General features: G+C 36.4%; 1 long non-coding RNA gene across 1 annotated transcript in view; it reads left to right on the top strand.

Moving 5' to 3' along the window:
• The window catches only part of LOC104996957, a 31,057-nt gene extending 17,332 nt beyond the window's left edge, over positions 1 to 13,725 (top strand). Inside the window, exons 15-22 of the long non-coding RNA XR_826275.1 lie at positions 862 to 951; positions 1,617 to 4,423; positions 5,068 to 5,159; positions 7,127 to 7,741; positions 8,665 to 8,737; positions 10,221 to 10,544; positions 11,092 to 11,154; positions 11,593 to 13,725. This is a non-coding gene — a long non-coding RNA (uncharacterized LOC104996957). The remainder of the gene's footprint in view (positions 1 to 861; positions 952 to 1,616; positions 4,424 to 5,067; positions 5,160 to 7,126; positions 7,742 to 8,664; positions 8,738 to 10,220; positions 10,545 to 11,091; positions 11,155 to 11,592) is intronic.
• The last annotated feature ends 3,019 nt before the right edge of the window (positions 13,726 to 16,744 follow it).

Genomic DNA, 16,744 nt, shown 5'->3' with positions numbered 1-16,744 from the left:
GAGATTTGGAGAAGGAAATGGCAACCCACTCCAGTGTTCTTGCCTGGAGAATCCCATGGGCAGGCTGCAGTCTGTGGGGTCGCACAAAGTCAGACACGACTGAAGCGACTTAGCAGCAGCAGCAGCAACATTGAGATTGAATAACAGAAGAGGTATGGTCCATGTGGGAAATGATTGTATAGACAAACTGTAGATTCTTACTCTTGGCTTTTTCATAATGAATTATTTTTTCATTATTATAAAAAATAATAATTTAATAATTAATAATTTGATCAATACAAATATAGACACCCAGGAAGAAAACGAGACCAAAACAGTAGAAATGAACCACATAACAGTCATGATGACTGGTGGCATATGAGTTGTAGATGATGAAAAGTGAGATCCGACACCCAAAATAACGTGTTCAAACTTTAATTTGGAAAGGATTTTATAGACAACTGTCAGAAATACACAAACATCATGTTCTTAGGTTTATAGATTTAGGTTTACTATTAATGGATCATAGATAGAATCATTAGAGAAGGAGGAAGGAGAAAATGAAGCATTATTCAACCATGAGGTGAGGCAAAATATATTACTAATAAATTTTGAAAACACTGAAGCCCATTGAGAAATAAATGGATCAAGTATGTTACTTCTTTGGCTAAGGATCATGTAGACATGGCTAAGTAAGAGTCAGTTCTATTCTAGATCAGTTCCAAGGTTGAGTTTGTTCTCTTTGTTAATAGAAAAAATGTGTATGTGTAATGAAAAATTAATAGGTACATAAAAAATGGAGTAAGTGATGTGGAAAGGAAGGATCAATGTAGATAAGATCCTAATCTTTTTTTATAAACTAGTATGCTCTGTACTCCACAGACTGGACATACTTGAGATGATTTAACCATCTTCCATGATCCCAAGCCCTTTGGTTGCCTCTATACATTCATTAGAAGTATGGAGGCCAGTGTAAGTAACAGTAAAAGTTCTTGTGTTTGTTTGATTATTTACTTAAGAGTATTTACTATATGATTAATGTGAATTAATGAGTTAATAAACAAAGAGAAATTGTGCCAATCCTGGATCAATGATGATGACTGGTGGTTTGAATCATAGATGATAAATAATGTGTGCCTGAAACTCTGAGGTCTGGGAGAAGGAAATCCAATACGTTATCTCTGCTTGTAAAGATCCTATAGATAGAAATCAGGAATATACAGGGATCTTATTTTTTTCTGTGTTCATTCATGCATTTTCACTTTACTGTTATAATTGGAGAAATGAAATAATCTATAAATATGTAAATAAAGCTGGATGAGTACATCCTTATCCAGTTGAAAAACTGTGTGGTCATGCAAGAAATACTGTTAATAAATTTGAAAAGAAGTCCAAAGAGAAACAAACAGTGTGTGACTGTTAAGTTTTGGGATAAGAATAACATAGACGATAGTCATAGTCACTGCTCATTTTCTTGTTAGGGACAAGTTTTAAGTTTCATTTTCTTAAGAGAAAATGAAATAATTTAGAGTATTCTAAATTAATGATTGTCTAAATCACTAAAAATGAAATGCAAAAGCAAGGATCAGTGATTAGTTCTCATTTTTTTATCATTTGCTCTGCCATGTACTCCGCAGAATGGATGCCCTTGAGCTGACTTAAGCATCTTCCACGGTCTGGAGCCCTGTGGTTGCATCTGTATGTTAGGACAGTGGAGAACAATGTGAGTACTAGTCAATGTACTTGTCTTGGATTAAGCTGTATTTTAAAAAGATATTATTAAAAATTAAATATCGTAAAAAAATTCCAAAAATCTTATGTCAAATACCATTGATACAAAGCAATACGACAATTAATCCATATATGAAGCCCTGAGATCAGTTAATGAAAGAGTTGAGCGTCAGCGGAAATGATTGTTTAGGTGGATGTCAAAGATACTCAAGGGTCTTACTCATAATTTATTTGTGTACCTTATGCTCACTTAAATAATAATGAATTAATAAATGTAGATGTTAGTAGGGAATAGAGCCCTTCCTGGACCATATGACGGGAAGCATGGGAGTCTATGGTAAATACTGCATATCTGTAACCCTGATTCCTCACAAAGCAAAATCTGGTCAATCGTTGATTTTAAATGACCCCGGAGATGGATGTTAGGAAAGCACAAACACCTTATTTCATTTTGGAGTTTACAAATTTAGATGTATTAATGATAATCAATAAGCAAACCATTAAAAATGTAAAAGAGCACATAAAAAGAAGAAAGGGAAGCATTGTCCACTAGGAACATATGTGGTGAGGTAAGAAATATTATTAATAAAATTGAAAACATTCATGCCCATTAAGCTAAGCACTTTGCCTTCTTACTGTAAAGGTCGTAAGGACACTGATATGGAAGAGTCAACATTATTGTTCTGGGTCAGTTTCAAGTGTTTCTTTTGTTAAGAGAAAAAAATGCTACACTATGAAAAATTAATAAATGCCTAAATGAGTAAATGAAAGGTGGAAAACAAGGATCAGTGGCAATAAGGTCTCCATTTTATCATGTCCCTGCTCTGTGCTCCTTAGAATGGGCACTCTTAAACTGGTACAAGCATTCTTCCACAGTCCTGAGATCTCTGGTTTATTCATGTGTTAGGGCTGTCGAGGCCGTATGAGTAGTAGAGAAATTTTGGTCTTAGTTTCAATGTTTTGTTTAAAGGTATTGACTTTATTATTGCAAACTGTGACATACAATCAATGAAATCCAAATAGCCCAGTGTGAAATATGGGATTAATATGAAGCATTATATGATTAATTCATATAATGAAAACAGAATAATTAAAGAAATATTGACATGAAAGTGGTTCTATATATGAGATTTCTCAGCTTTTTGGTGGTTCCAATAAGACCATTTAAAAATTATTACTGAATTATGAATTGAGCAATAAACAGTATAGAAATAATGAATTAAAAGAGGTATGACATTGAATCGATGATGACTACTGGTGGATTATGAGTTGTGTCTGATAAATACAAGTCTAGACCTCTGAGGTCTAATGCAAAAGAAATGTCTTTTTTCTCTTACATTTTCATTCTTATTTATAATTGAACCAATGAAAGAATCAATCAATAAATATGTCAATCAATGAAGAGAAAGTGTCCGTATTTTATCATATTCTCTCTTTAATACTTTTCAGAATCAAAGTTCAAGCCTTTATTGTGATCAGAGTTATCACTTTCATGTTGCTATGGGACAGAGACCCAGGGGCGTAGTGGCCAAGATTTCCATCCTGGTTTGGGAAATTGGCTGAAGTGTTTTCACTGTAATAAGTTCAATCAAGGACTTCCCTGGTGGTCCCCTAGTTAGTAGTTAAGTTCACCTTCCAAGGCAGGGGTACAGGTTTGATACCTGGTTGGAGAGCTAAGATCCCAAATGCCTCATGACCAAACTACCAAAACATGAAAAGAAAAGTAATACTGTAACAAATTTAATAAAGACTCTAAAAATGGTCCGCATCAAAAAAACTTAAAAAAAAAAAGTCATGGTTTCTGGATCGATGACGATCCATGCCAGCGTCTGAGTCCTCAATGACGAGTAATACGTGTCTGGAACTCTGAGGTCCAATAGAAATGAAATGTGGTCTTTCTCTTCATGGATTTTCATTGGTTCCTCGATGGTGGCAGTGATTGGAGAGAAGTTTGAGATAGTCAAGGGTCTTTTTGCTGTTAGGGGTCATCTTGCTTTTATTTCATCAGTATTGATGACATGATGATTTATATGATCCAAATGAATGAATGAAAGACCTACAGCTGGGCCTTAGGGACCCAACGATGAACTTGGGTAGAGGACGAGGGGTGGGCAAGTAACCCAGAGTGTCTGGAAGCCTGAGGGCCATGATAGCACATCCCCTGTAGTCTACTTTTCTCTCTTCATGTGGACAGATATTGGGAATCTATAAAGTCATACTCTTAGGTTGGCTTAGTGAATTTAGATTTCTTGTTATCAAAAGACAGGTCCCTTGAAAGGATATACCTACTAGATTGAGTAGAAAAGGTCAGTTAGTGTCTCCTCTGGACACTTGCGGTCCAGCAAGAAATAATGATAAAAATTGCCTCTGTGGATACACATTTAGCAACAATGCACCTAAGAGGTCAACTACTTGGCAAAGCGTCCTGTAGATGTAGCACAGGAAGAGTCACTTGTATTGTTTGTATCCTCTCAAATTTGAGTATAGTTTTATTTCTAGAAAGCAATCTCTTTGCCTTATGAAATAGGTATTAATGCCTCATGATTCAGAACATGAAATTTGGAGTGGAAAAATCAGTGACCCTAAATTTTTTTTTCTCTCTCTTTTTCTTTGGTTTTCATGGACTGGACTCTATTCATGAGAATTGACACCTTCGAGCTGAATAAACCGTCAGTAGTCCGTGGTCATGAACCTTATGATTGTAGAAACCCGGGTGAGTAATGATCACATTTAAGGGGGTGTATCCAGGAGAGATGTGTGGAATTAATGGTTAAAGAACGTAGGAATCAGTGAAGAGAAGAAGAGACAACACTGGATCGATGATGACTGCTGGTGGCGTATGAATTGTGAATGATGAATGCGTGATTGGAACGCTGAGGTCCTATGCAAATAGAATCAAGTCCATCCATTATCCTGATGGGAGTGACACTATAGCAGAGGTCAAGAATGCATCAGGGTCTCATGGGCCTTGTTTTGATGCTGGAACTTTGTGTTGAGTAGAATGGACAAATAGAGTAGGTCTTCCCAAACACAGGAGGAGATGTAAAGGTGAAAGGTGGAAGACAATTGCCAGTCCTGGAAGCATGGGTTGAGACAAGGGAGACTATGAATATGGCAAGGACACCTCAAATTTCAATGAAGAAGCCATGGGCCATAAATGTTAGCACTTAGGGAAGATGGCAGGGACAGGGTAAGGAATAGTCAGCCTTTGTCTTATGGCTGTACAGTAAGATACAAGTGGTTTGTTTTCAAGAGATTTCCCACATACCCTAGGTTAAGGAAAGCCTGAATGGAAGCAGGGAGCTGTAGAGAGTGTCTTGACGATCCTGGTGATCTGCTTTGTTTTATACTTCTCAGAGTGAATGCACGGGATCTAATGGAGGGATTCCTCACGGAGCACCAACCTAGGATGCCATCTTTGCTGTTGGGACCATAGAACCTAGACCCACGTGAGAATCATCTCATTCCTCATCTGTTCTGAGGTGGTTTCTCTAAAAGTAAAGATTGCACTGTTAACTTAGGTGACAGAAAATCAAAGAAGGCCATTTTTTTTTTATCAGTTTCTTGATGAACAAGGAAGTGATGTAGGGGTAAGGTGATAGCAAAGGTAAGACAGAGATGGAATGATGTGAAAAATTTCTAGAGACCTATGAGCCATATGACACCTCATTGGCCTCCTTTTAACCCCATAGTGTTAAAATCGTCATTACGTGACGATTCATTAAGTGAATTAAGGCATGAATGAGTTACCAGTGTCGAATGAAAAGTCATGGTTTCTGAATCAGTGATGATCCATGCCAACGTATAAGTCATCGATGATGAATAATAGGTGTCTGGAACTCTGAGGTCCAATAGAAAAGAAATGTGGTCTTTCACTTCATGGATTTTCATTGGTTTCAGTAATTGAGCCAATGAAGGTATCAAAAAGCATGAATACACATCCACGAAGGGCAAATGTCTCTCTCTGTGCACTCCTTCTCTGCTCAGTACTTGTCAGAATAGAAGCTCATGGTGGTTTCAGCCTCCATGGTGATCAAGGTTGTGAGCTTCCGGTTGCTCTGAGACAGCAAGTAATATAGAAATAAATGGGGTGAAAGGAGATAGCACTGGGTGATTGATGCCTACTCGTTTCATGTGAGCTGTGTGTGATAAATACGTTTTGTGGAGTCTGAGGTATTACGTAAAGGGAACCTAAGAATCTGGGGGCAGGCATTTGTGTCGGAATGCGTTTTTTAAGAGGCAGGAGACCATTTTGAGCAGTACCTGCTCTTTAACTCTTTTTGCTGTTTTCTAAAGGCAATGGCACCCCACTCTAGTACTCTTGCCTGGAGAATCCCATGGATGGAGGAGCCTGGTAGGCTGCAGTCCATGGGGTCGCTAGAGTTGGGCACGACTGAGCGACTTCACTTTCACTTTTCACTTTGATGCATTGGAGAAGGAAACGGCAACCCACTCCAGTGTTCTTGCCTGGAGAATCCCAGGGACGGGGGAGCCTGGTGGGCTGTCGTCTATGGGGTCACACAGAGTCAGACACGACTGAAGTGACTTAGCAGCAGCAGCAGCATTGGTTATTATTTTTCCAATAAGATGTTTGAAATATAATCAAATAATGTTAGTCACTCAATTGTGTCTAACTCTTTGTGACCCCGTGGTCTGTAGCCCACCAGGCTCCTCTATCCATGCGATTTTGCAGGCAAGATACTGGAGTGGGTTGCCATTCCCTTCTACAGATAATCAAATAAGGCCATTTTAATCCCATTGATAAATAAGTAATGAATATGAAGCTTTCTATTGATTAATGCATTGTGAAACCTTACAATAAATATGAGACAGATTTGAGATGAGAGTTTCTGCAGAGATATATTAGCTATAACAAGGTTTTGTTGAGTATTTTCCAAGTACTGTTAAAATTTTAATTAAGCCTTTCCCCCTGATTTTGTGCCTTACAATTGCATTTTTGTGTTAGAAACAGAAAGCCCAGTTGTCAGTAATAGCCAACTTCTTGTCCTGTTTGTTTGCTTATTTTTACCTGAAAGAAATTTGGTCAAGTTTATCTCGGATTTGTTGATTTCTGCGTTTGTGTTATTTGTGCGTGTCTGTGTGTATTAAGGTTACAGTTTGAAATCTTCATACAGAATAACAAAAGTCAATTATAGCTCAGTGAAAAATACAGAATTTGATGAAATATTAGTTGATTAATATATAAATCAAAAATAGCGTCTAATTTTAAAAAAGATGCTGAAATCACATTGCTGTGAAATTGAACTATTTACACAGTAGTGATGTCCTGGGCTTGTTAGGTGTTTTGAATAATAGAGTTTTAAAATGTTTATGAATGGATTACTTGTTTAGTCAATAAACAAATAGAAATGAAAGAACAGAGACACATATGGACCAATTATGCTTATCATTCCAGGAAGAGTCCTGAAGGATGAAAACATTTCTGAAGCGTCTTTCTGAGATCCGACACAGAACATAAGTAGTCTATGTCCTTTGTTGAAATTGTATCTATAAGGAATTGTCTGGAATACAAAAAGATCATATGCTTGTTAATTTCATAGTTATAGTAGTTATTAACAATGAATCTATGATGAAATCATTAAACACATAAATAAACATGTAAGGAAAACTCGTGAAGTTGTTCTCATATGAGTATCTTCTTTTTAGACAAGGTATTGTGAATACAAATTCAAAATTCTGAATCCCGTTAAACTGGTGAGGGTCACCCCTTTGGCTAGAATGCTATAGACATGCTTATATAATAGCCATGTATTTATTCTTTTTCAGGCTAAAGATTGAAGTTTTCTTTTAATCAGTTTAAGAAAAAAACATAGGAAGAATAAATAATGAATAACTGAGTGTGGTATAAATGAAATGCCCCAAGTAAGGGTCAGTGGCGATTTGGTCTCAACATTTTCACCCTCTTCTGTGTTTCGTGCTCCGCAGGATGAATGCACTAGCGATGATTTAGCATCTGTCGTGGGCACCAGACCTGCAGTTGCCTCTGAAGAATAAGAGAATGGAGATTAATGTGAGTAATAGTTGAAGTTCCATTTTCAGTGTTTCTTATTAAAGAAATTCACTCAATCATTAAGGAATGTGGAATAGAGAAGGTATTGTGAGTAGAGAAGGTAGCTGCATTTCTGTCTTGACTATGTTTATATGAACCATTATGCTGATTAACTCTAAATGGAAAATGACTATTAATGTGAGATATATTAAACTAGCAATAATTCTGTATACACCAAAGCTCCTCTGTTTTTAATTGCACTGCTAAAATTATTAGTGAATTTATGATTTATGCAGTAAAGAAATAGAAACATATGTAGAAAAAGAGGGTCAGTATTGGATCAGTGATGACTACACGTGGCGTATGAGTCATGTATGATGAATACATGTCTGGAACTCTGAGATCCTATGCAAATGGAATCTATTCCATTGTGTTATTTGAAGTGATCCTATAGTCAAAGGTTACGGATATAAAAAGATCTTTGTTTTGGTTATTATGACCATGCATTTTTTGACCATGCATGGTAGATGACCATGCATCATTCTGTTTTTATGATTTGATCAATGAAATAGTTAATTGCAAATTTATAAAATAAACAATGATGACTATAAAGACTTTTCAGTAATAAATATATGTGGCTTTAGGAAATAATACTAACATAGACTAATACATTAATATATATTGAAAAGACTGATATCCATTAGGTAAAAACGTCCTAGAAAGATGTTATCTCTTTGGTTAAGAATGATTTGGAAAATGATAGGTAATAATTACTGACTGAGTCAGTAATCAGTTTGACATTAGATTCATTAAGGGAAAAAGAAGTCAATATTATCATCATTTAGTAAATGACTAAGTTATTGTGCAAATGAAGCGCAGATTATTGGATCAATGGGGAGAATATCTGAATATTTTTATCACCTTGTCTGCTTGTTATTCTTCAGAAGGGGTGTTCCTGCTGCTTCAGCCTTCACTGTGTTCAATCATCGGCTGCCTCTGTGTCAGGAAAGCCCTAAGGTAAATAATGGGCCAGGTTGTTGGCCTGGGTGATTTGTTTGAGGGTGCTCAAGTCCCATGGGCAAGGAGCCTGGTAGGCTGCAGTCCATGGGGTCGCTGAGGGTCGGACACGAATGAGCGACTTCACTTTCACTTTTCACTTTCACGCATTGGAGAAGGAAATGGCAGCCCACTCCAATGTTCTTGCCTGGAGAATCCCAGGGACGGGGAAGCCTGCTGGGCTGCCGTCTATGGGGTCGCACAGAGTCGGACATGACTGAAGCGACTTAGCAGTAGCAGCAGCAGCATGATGTTATTAGAAAGTATGAAATTAATAAAAATGTTGCCCATAGTTGAGTGGTAAATATGATAAGAAACATTGTTTTGATTAATAAATAATGTGCAGGATTGAGGTTGAACAAAGCAAGAGAAAGCCTCTGAATGAGAAAATATTCTGTAAACTGAGATTTATGAATATGAAGGTCTTATTCCTGGGACATTTACTAAATCATATATTATTTTTATTAATATCAATCAACTGATGATTTAATCAATACAAATATAGAAATGAATGAAGAGAAGAGACTAAGTCACGGACCAATGATGATGATCGTTTCGGGTAGAGTCCTGAACGATGAAAACATGTCTGAAACTCTGAGGTCCAATCCAGAACACCTGTAGTCTCCTCCCTTTTCAAAACTGCTTTTCTAGAGAGAGGTCTGGATTATTCAAAGACCATATTCTTGTATTGATTTTCTGGACTTAAATTTGTTGTTATATATTAATGGATCTGTGACAGAACCATTAAGTAAATATAAATTAATGTATAAAGAAAAAATAGGATGAACTATGGTCAAAATTGAACACATTTTCTGAGGGTTACTTATTTGACCAAGATTAGGTAGAAATGCAGAAATAAGAGGCAGTTTAATTATTGTGTTTTTTCTTTACAAGACAAAAAAATTGAGAGAATAAGAAAAAATGATAAATACCTAAATATTGAGTAAGCTTAGTTCTCAATATTTTCCTTATATTGCGTTTTCTGTACTCCCCAGAATGAATGCAGTAGAAGGATTTAGCATCTTTCATGGACGCAAGCTCTGTAGTTGCCTCTGTATAATAGGACGATGAAGATTAATGTGAGCAATAGTTGTTGGTTTTTCCAGTTTGTTTTGTTATTAAGGTGATTCACAGTATTATTAGGAATGTGGGATATAGTAAAGAAGGCAGCTGTATCTCAGTGTTGAGTATGAATATCAGTTCAGTCAGTTCAGTTCAGTTGCTCAGTCGTGTCTGACTCTGCGACCCCATGGATTATATGGATTATATGGATATTTGCAGCATGCCAGGCTGCATATATCCATATAATTGGATAATATGAGATTCTATAAATAAACATTTAATTAAAAATAAAGGTGAATGGAGTAAAACACTGTCTAATTATCAAAATATGTAGTGAGACAAGAAATAACTATTACTGTATTATGGAAACCCTGAATTTCAGTTAATAATGAATGGTGCATGACCGATACCACTTAGGCAAAGGATACGGGTGATAGGATCTAAGTGAAAGACATTCTTCAGGTTCTGGCACAAAGGTGATATCCCAGTGGTTCGTTTTTGACAGATGTTGTGTGTGTCCTAAGTTAAGGGTGGCCTGAATAATAATGTGAATGTGGAAGCTGGGAAGAGTGGGGATTGTCTCCGCCACGTTGATGGTCCGCTTTGCTTTATATTCCTCCGAGGGCGAGCATGAGACCTGAAGGAAGGATTCCTCATGGGGCACCTGCTTAGGATGACATCTTCGTTGTTGGAACCGGAGACCCGTGTGAGCAGAATCAAATTTGTCGTCTTGGGTTGAATGGCTTGTCTAATGTTTATGCTGCATTATTAATATATTTGAAGTATGGTTAAAGAAGGTCATTTTAATTCTGTTGAGAATGAAGAGATTAGTATGACGCATTATATTGATTATTGCCTATGTGAAAAACTGATCATAGGTAAGAAAGACATAATGGTGTGAGTATTTTTCTAGAAACGTGTGTTGGCTGTGTCAATCTTTTGTTGGGTTTTGTGAATCCTAGAGTTATAAATTAAAATTAGCAAATCAATGAATTAATCAATTAACAATACAGAATGAGGACTCAGTCTTCTTTTCTGGATCAGTGATGATAAATGCCGGCGTATGAGTCATTCATGATGAATAATACGTGTCTGAAACTCTGAGATCCAGTAGAAAAGCAGTGTCTTTCTATTCAAGCATTTTTATTGGTCGTGATAATTGAGCCAATGAAAACATTGATAAACAAGTCTGCAGATGAATGGAGAGAAGGTTTCAATCTCTGTTTTCACCTTCTTTGTTTGATACTTTTCAGAACAGAAGCTCAAGGTGATTTCAGCCTCTACTATGATCAATATCATTTTCAGGAAAGAGCATGGTGAGTAATGCTCAAAACTTTCTTCTTGGTTTGTGTTGTTTAAGTGTTTTCATAATATTCTTTGAAAGTAGTAAATATAAGCTAAAGGTTAACTATGTCCCAGTGATAAATATGACTTGAGACCATATGTTGATTAGTTGATAATATATAGCATTGATATTTATTAATGAAAGGTACAATCTATTTGGGGGTTAATTAAAGAAGAGTCAGGGATGTTTAATGGCTTGCTCTTTGGTTTTTCTTATTCAAATATTTATTTTGTTATTATCAGTGAAGTAATGATTTAATGGATATGAATATAATTATAAACGAACTAAAAGTGGGCCCAAATGGACCAGTGATGATGATAGCCTGACTGTGGATGATGTAAAAAAGAGTCTGGTACTCTGAGGACAAAACCCATACTCTTTTTCTTTGTTTATTTCTTCCTGTGCACAGGTGTTTAGAATGTACAAAGTTCAAGTTCCTGGACTGAGTTTACAAATCATTACTGTATCAATGAAAGCACTATTAAAGATGTATAGATAATAGATGAATGAAAACAGTGAATTATTATCTAATTATGAACATATATGATGAAACAAGAGATATTAAAAACTGCCAACATTGATGTCCATTTTGAAATGGGTGGGTCAAGGGTGTCACCTCTCTGGCCAAGTATCAGACAGACCTGAACTCTTCAGAGCTGACTTTATTATTCTGAGTCAGTCTCACATTTAAAGTTATTCTTTCCGTTAAGAGAAAACCATGTCTGCATTCTAAAAAAGTTATAAATTCCTAAATGACTGGTTAAACGAAAAGCAGATGAAGAGTCAGTGGTCATAAATTTTTTTCTTTTCTTCTCATTGATCATGCTCTCTGTTGTTCAAAATGGACACATCCACACTTGGAGTCTCTTGTAACGCACCTTACGGTTGTATCTCTATGTTAGGAGCGCAGAGTCCAGTGTGAATAATGGTCAAATTTCTCATCATAGTTTCAGTGACTTTTTCCCTCTGTGTAAACAGTGTATTATTTGAATTTCCATGTACAATAACCAAAGGGCAGTGCAGCTCAGTGATAAGTATAGAACTTTATGAAACATGAATTGATTAACTCATAGATGAATAACAGCATATCATTTATTGGGATTAGCACATGTACACTACTGATGCTACATATAAAACAGTTAAATCATGAGAACCTGCTGTATAGCACAGGGAACTCTACTCAGTGCTCTGTGATGGCCTAAATGGGAAGGAAATCCAAAACAGGGGGTATATGTGTGCATACAGTTGATTCACGCTGCCACACAGTTGAAACTAACACACTATTGTAGACCAATTATACTCCAATGAATCAACATATATTCAATATAAAAATATTAGTGAATTATAAAAAATTAAAATGAGTACACTGCTGTGAGAATGGTTAGTCAATAAATAGATTAGTCAATGAGCAAATAGAGATACACAGCAAATCGAGGGCTCGGTCACTGGGCCAGTGATGATCATGAAAAGAAGATCATGAACAGTGAAAACATGTCTGAAACTCTGAGGTCCAACACAGAACATAAGTAATCTGTTCCCTGTGTGAAATTATTTCTATAGACACATGTCAGAAATGTAAAAATGTATATTTGTGTATTGATTTCATAGACTTACATTTGTTATTACTAACGGATCTGTGATGGTGGAAGCATTAAGCAAATATAAATATATAATGAAAAATAGGATGAAGCATTGTCCATACTGGAATTTTGTGAGACAATAGATACTATTAATACACATTGGAAAAACTGATGCCCACGAAATAAATGAGTGAGAGTTACCTATTTGACCCAGATTGGCTAGAAGTGCATATCTAAGAGTCAGTTTAGTTATTCTGCCTCCAACTAAAGATTGAACTTTCACTTGTAACAAAATAAAAAATACTGAGAGAAAGAAAAAAATAGTAACTACCTGACTAAATGAAATATGGAAAATAAGGATTAATGGCAATTAGGTATGAATATTTTTTCATCTTTGTTCTGTACTCCTAAGGATGAACCAGTAGAGATGATTTAGCATATTTCGTGAGCATGAGCTCTATGGTTGCCTCTGATCAGGAGGAGGATGAAGGTTAACGCGAGTGATAGTTGAAATTTTTCTCGGTTTGTTATTTTATTAACATAATGCAATGTGTTATTAATAAATGTGGAATATAATAAGGCATCGCATTTCAGTGTTGAGTATGGATATATGAACCATATAGAAAGTTGAGAGTATTAATGAGATATATATTAAAGTAAGAATAATTCTAGGTTCATCCAGGCAGTTTTTGTGTTTTTAATTGTACTGCTAACACTATTAGTGAATTTGTGGCTTATACAATAAAGAGATAGAAGTACACATAGGAAAAAAAGCGATAATATTGGATCAGTGATGATTACCCGTGGTGTATGAGTCGTGTACGGTAAATATGTGTCTGAAACCCTGAGGCTTGTTGTCCTATTTGAAATGACCTTATAGGCAGTGGTTAGAAATATACAAAGATCTTTGTTTTGGTTTTTATGATCACGGCAGTTCAGTTCAGTTCAGTGGCTCAGGCATGTCTGACTCTTTGCGACCACATGGACAGTGGAAGCATGCCAGGCATCCCTGTCCATCACCAACTCCCAGAGCCTACTCAAACTCATATCCTTTGCGTCAGTGATACCATCCAGCCATCTCATCCTCTGTTGTCCCCTTCTCCTGCCTTCAATGTTTCCCAGCATCAGTCTTTTCCAGTGAGTCAGTTCTTCACATAAGGCGGCCAAATATTGGAGCTTCAGCTTCAGCATCAGTCCTTCCAATGAATATTCAGGACTGATCTCCTTTAGGATGGACTGGTTGGATCTCCTTGCAGTCCAAGGGACTCTCAAGAGTCTTCTTCAACACCACAGTTCAAAAGCATCAATTCTTCGGCACTCAGCTTTCTTTATGGTCCAACTCTCACATCCATACATGGCTGCAGAAAAATCATAGCTTTGACTAGATGGACCTTTATCAGCAATGTAATGTTTCTGCTTTTTAATATGCTCTCTAGGTTGGTCATAACTTTTCTTCCATGTATTTCTGTTTTTATAATTGAATGCATGAAATAGTCAATATAAAAATGTGTAAAATTAAAAAAGATGAATGTAAAGCCTTTTTCAATTACAAAAATGTGGTTAGGCAAAAATTAGTATCATGTAGTAATACATTAATATATATTGAAAATACTGATACCCATCAAGATGTAATATTATGGTGTCATCTCTTTGCCCAAGGATGATATAGAAAGTGACAGGTGTTAGGTACTGACTGGGTCAGTTCCAACTTTGACAATAAGTTCCTCAGTTACTAATTATATGTCAGTCAATGCCTCAGTTACTGAGCAAATGAACAGTGGGATATTTGGATCACAGGAGAGAATAGCTCAGTATTTTCATCGCCTTGTCTGCTTGTTATTCTGCAGGTGGATGTTGCTGCTGCCTCAGCTTCTGCTGTGCGTGGTAGTCACACCACCTCTGCGTCAGGAAGGAGCTTAAGGTGAACAGTGCTCAAGGCTGTTGTCGTGGATTGGGTGATTTGTCTGAGGATACTTACGGTACTATTTAAAAAGTATTCAATTAATCAAAAGTTACTCAGAGTTCAGTGATAAATACGATAAGAAGGATTATTTTGAATAATCGGTAATGGCCAGGATTGAGGTCCAAAATTAGAAGAGAAGGGGCCTTCTTGGGAAATGATTCTGTAAACCAAGGTTATGGATATTCAAGGGTTTTATTCTTGGGATGTTTAGTGAATCATATATTCTTTTTATTAATGCCAATTAACAATGATTTAATCAATACAAATATAGAAATAAGGGAGAAAGAGACTCAGTGTCGGACCAGTGATGTTTGTGATGGGAAGAGCCCTGAACAGTGAAAACTGTGTTTGAAACTCTGAGGTCCAATCCAGAACATTGGTAGTGTCTTCCTTCGGGTGAAATTGTTTCTATGTAGAGAGATACCAGGAATATAAGTCGATTATATTCTTACATTGATTTCATAGACTTTGATTTGTTATAATTAAGAGAGTCGATTATATTCTTACATTGATTTCATAGACTTTGATTTGTTATAATTAAGAGATCTGCGATGGAGCCATTAAGCAAATATAACTATATATAAGGAAAACTAAGGTAAAGCTTTGTCAAAGATGAACATACTGAGTGAGGCAAAAGATACCATAATGAACATTGAAGTTCCTGAGTCCCATTAAATAAATGGTTGAGGGTCACCTCTTTGACCAAGGTTAGATAGAAATGCATAAGAGGCAGTTTAATTGTTTTGCCGCAGACTTAAAGATTGAGTTTTTCCTTTCAACAAGATAAAAAAATAGATAGCAAAAGGAAAAGTAACAAATACTTAAATACTGAGAAAATAAACCATAGAAAACAAGGGTCAGCGGTTATTAGGTCTCAGTGTTTTTATCAGCTGTATCCTGTCCTGTTTAGAATGAAGGCAATTCAGGTGATTTAGCATCTGCCATGGACAAGTGAGCCTGCCGTTTGCTCTGTTTAATAAGAGCATGGAGATTAATATGAGTGATAGTTGAGGATCTCTGTTTTTTTATTAGATTAATTTACTGTATTATTAAGAAATATGGTATAAAATTAAGAAGGCACGTGCTTTTCAGTGTTGAGCATTGATATATCCAAACCGTTTAAAGCACGTATGAAAAACAATCTGTTAGAGAGAGATATATTTAAGTAAGAATTATTCTATACACGTTAAGACTTTTTTTAAATTGTACTGCTAAAAATATTGAATGTTTATTTAATCAATACAAGTAGAAATAAAGGTAGGAAAATAGGAACAATGTTGGATCTGTGAGTGATATATGGTGAATACTTATCTGGAATTCTGAGATGCAGTATTCAAGTAATCTAATCCATTCTCAACTTGAGAAGGCATCCTATAGGGAGATGTCAGGGATAAATGAGGGGCTTATCTGTGGTCTTTGTGTTCATGAATTTTCATTGTATTATTATAATTGGAAAATGAGAGAATCCATAAATATATAATTAAAAATAAAGATGGATGAAATGAAGCAATTTCCAATTACTGAAATACGTGGTGAGCCATGAAATACTATTAATATACCAAGGACACCCTGAATTTCAATCACTAATGAACGGCACACGGCTGTTACCACTAAGGTTAAGGTCGAGGGGGACAGAATCAGTGATCAGAGAGGTGTATGCGTGGAAGTTTCCAGGCAAGAATACTGGAATGGGTTGCCATTTCCTACTCCAGGGGATCCTCCTGACCCCAGGGATTGAACCCATGTCTCTTGCGTCTCCCACACTAGTAAGTGGATTCTTTATCACTTTGTCACCTGGGAAGCTCCTAGTCACTAGCGAAAATCACTCAGTCGTGTACGACTCTGTGACCCCATGGACTATACAGTCCGTGGAATTCTCCTGACCAGAATGCTGGAGTGGGTAGCCTTTCCCTTCTCCAGGGGATCTTCCCAACTCAGGGACTGAACCCAGGTCTCCTGCATAGCACACGGATTCTTTACCAGCTGAGCTGCAAGGGAAGCCCATGAAACTCCTAGTC

The sequence above is a fragment of the Bison bison genome, unplaced genomic scaffold (genome assembly GCF_000754665.1).
Source record: "Bison bison bison isolate TAMUID 2011002044 unplaced genomic scaffold, Bison_UMD1.0 scf7180017864302, whole genome shotgun sequence".
Classification (NCBI taxonomy): Eukaryota; Metazoa; Chordata; class Mammalia; order Artiodactyla; family Bovidae; genus Bison; species Bison bison.
Note: the sequence above shows the minus strand (reverse complement) of the source record. Positions and strands in the feature narration are given on the sequence as shown.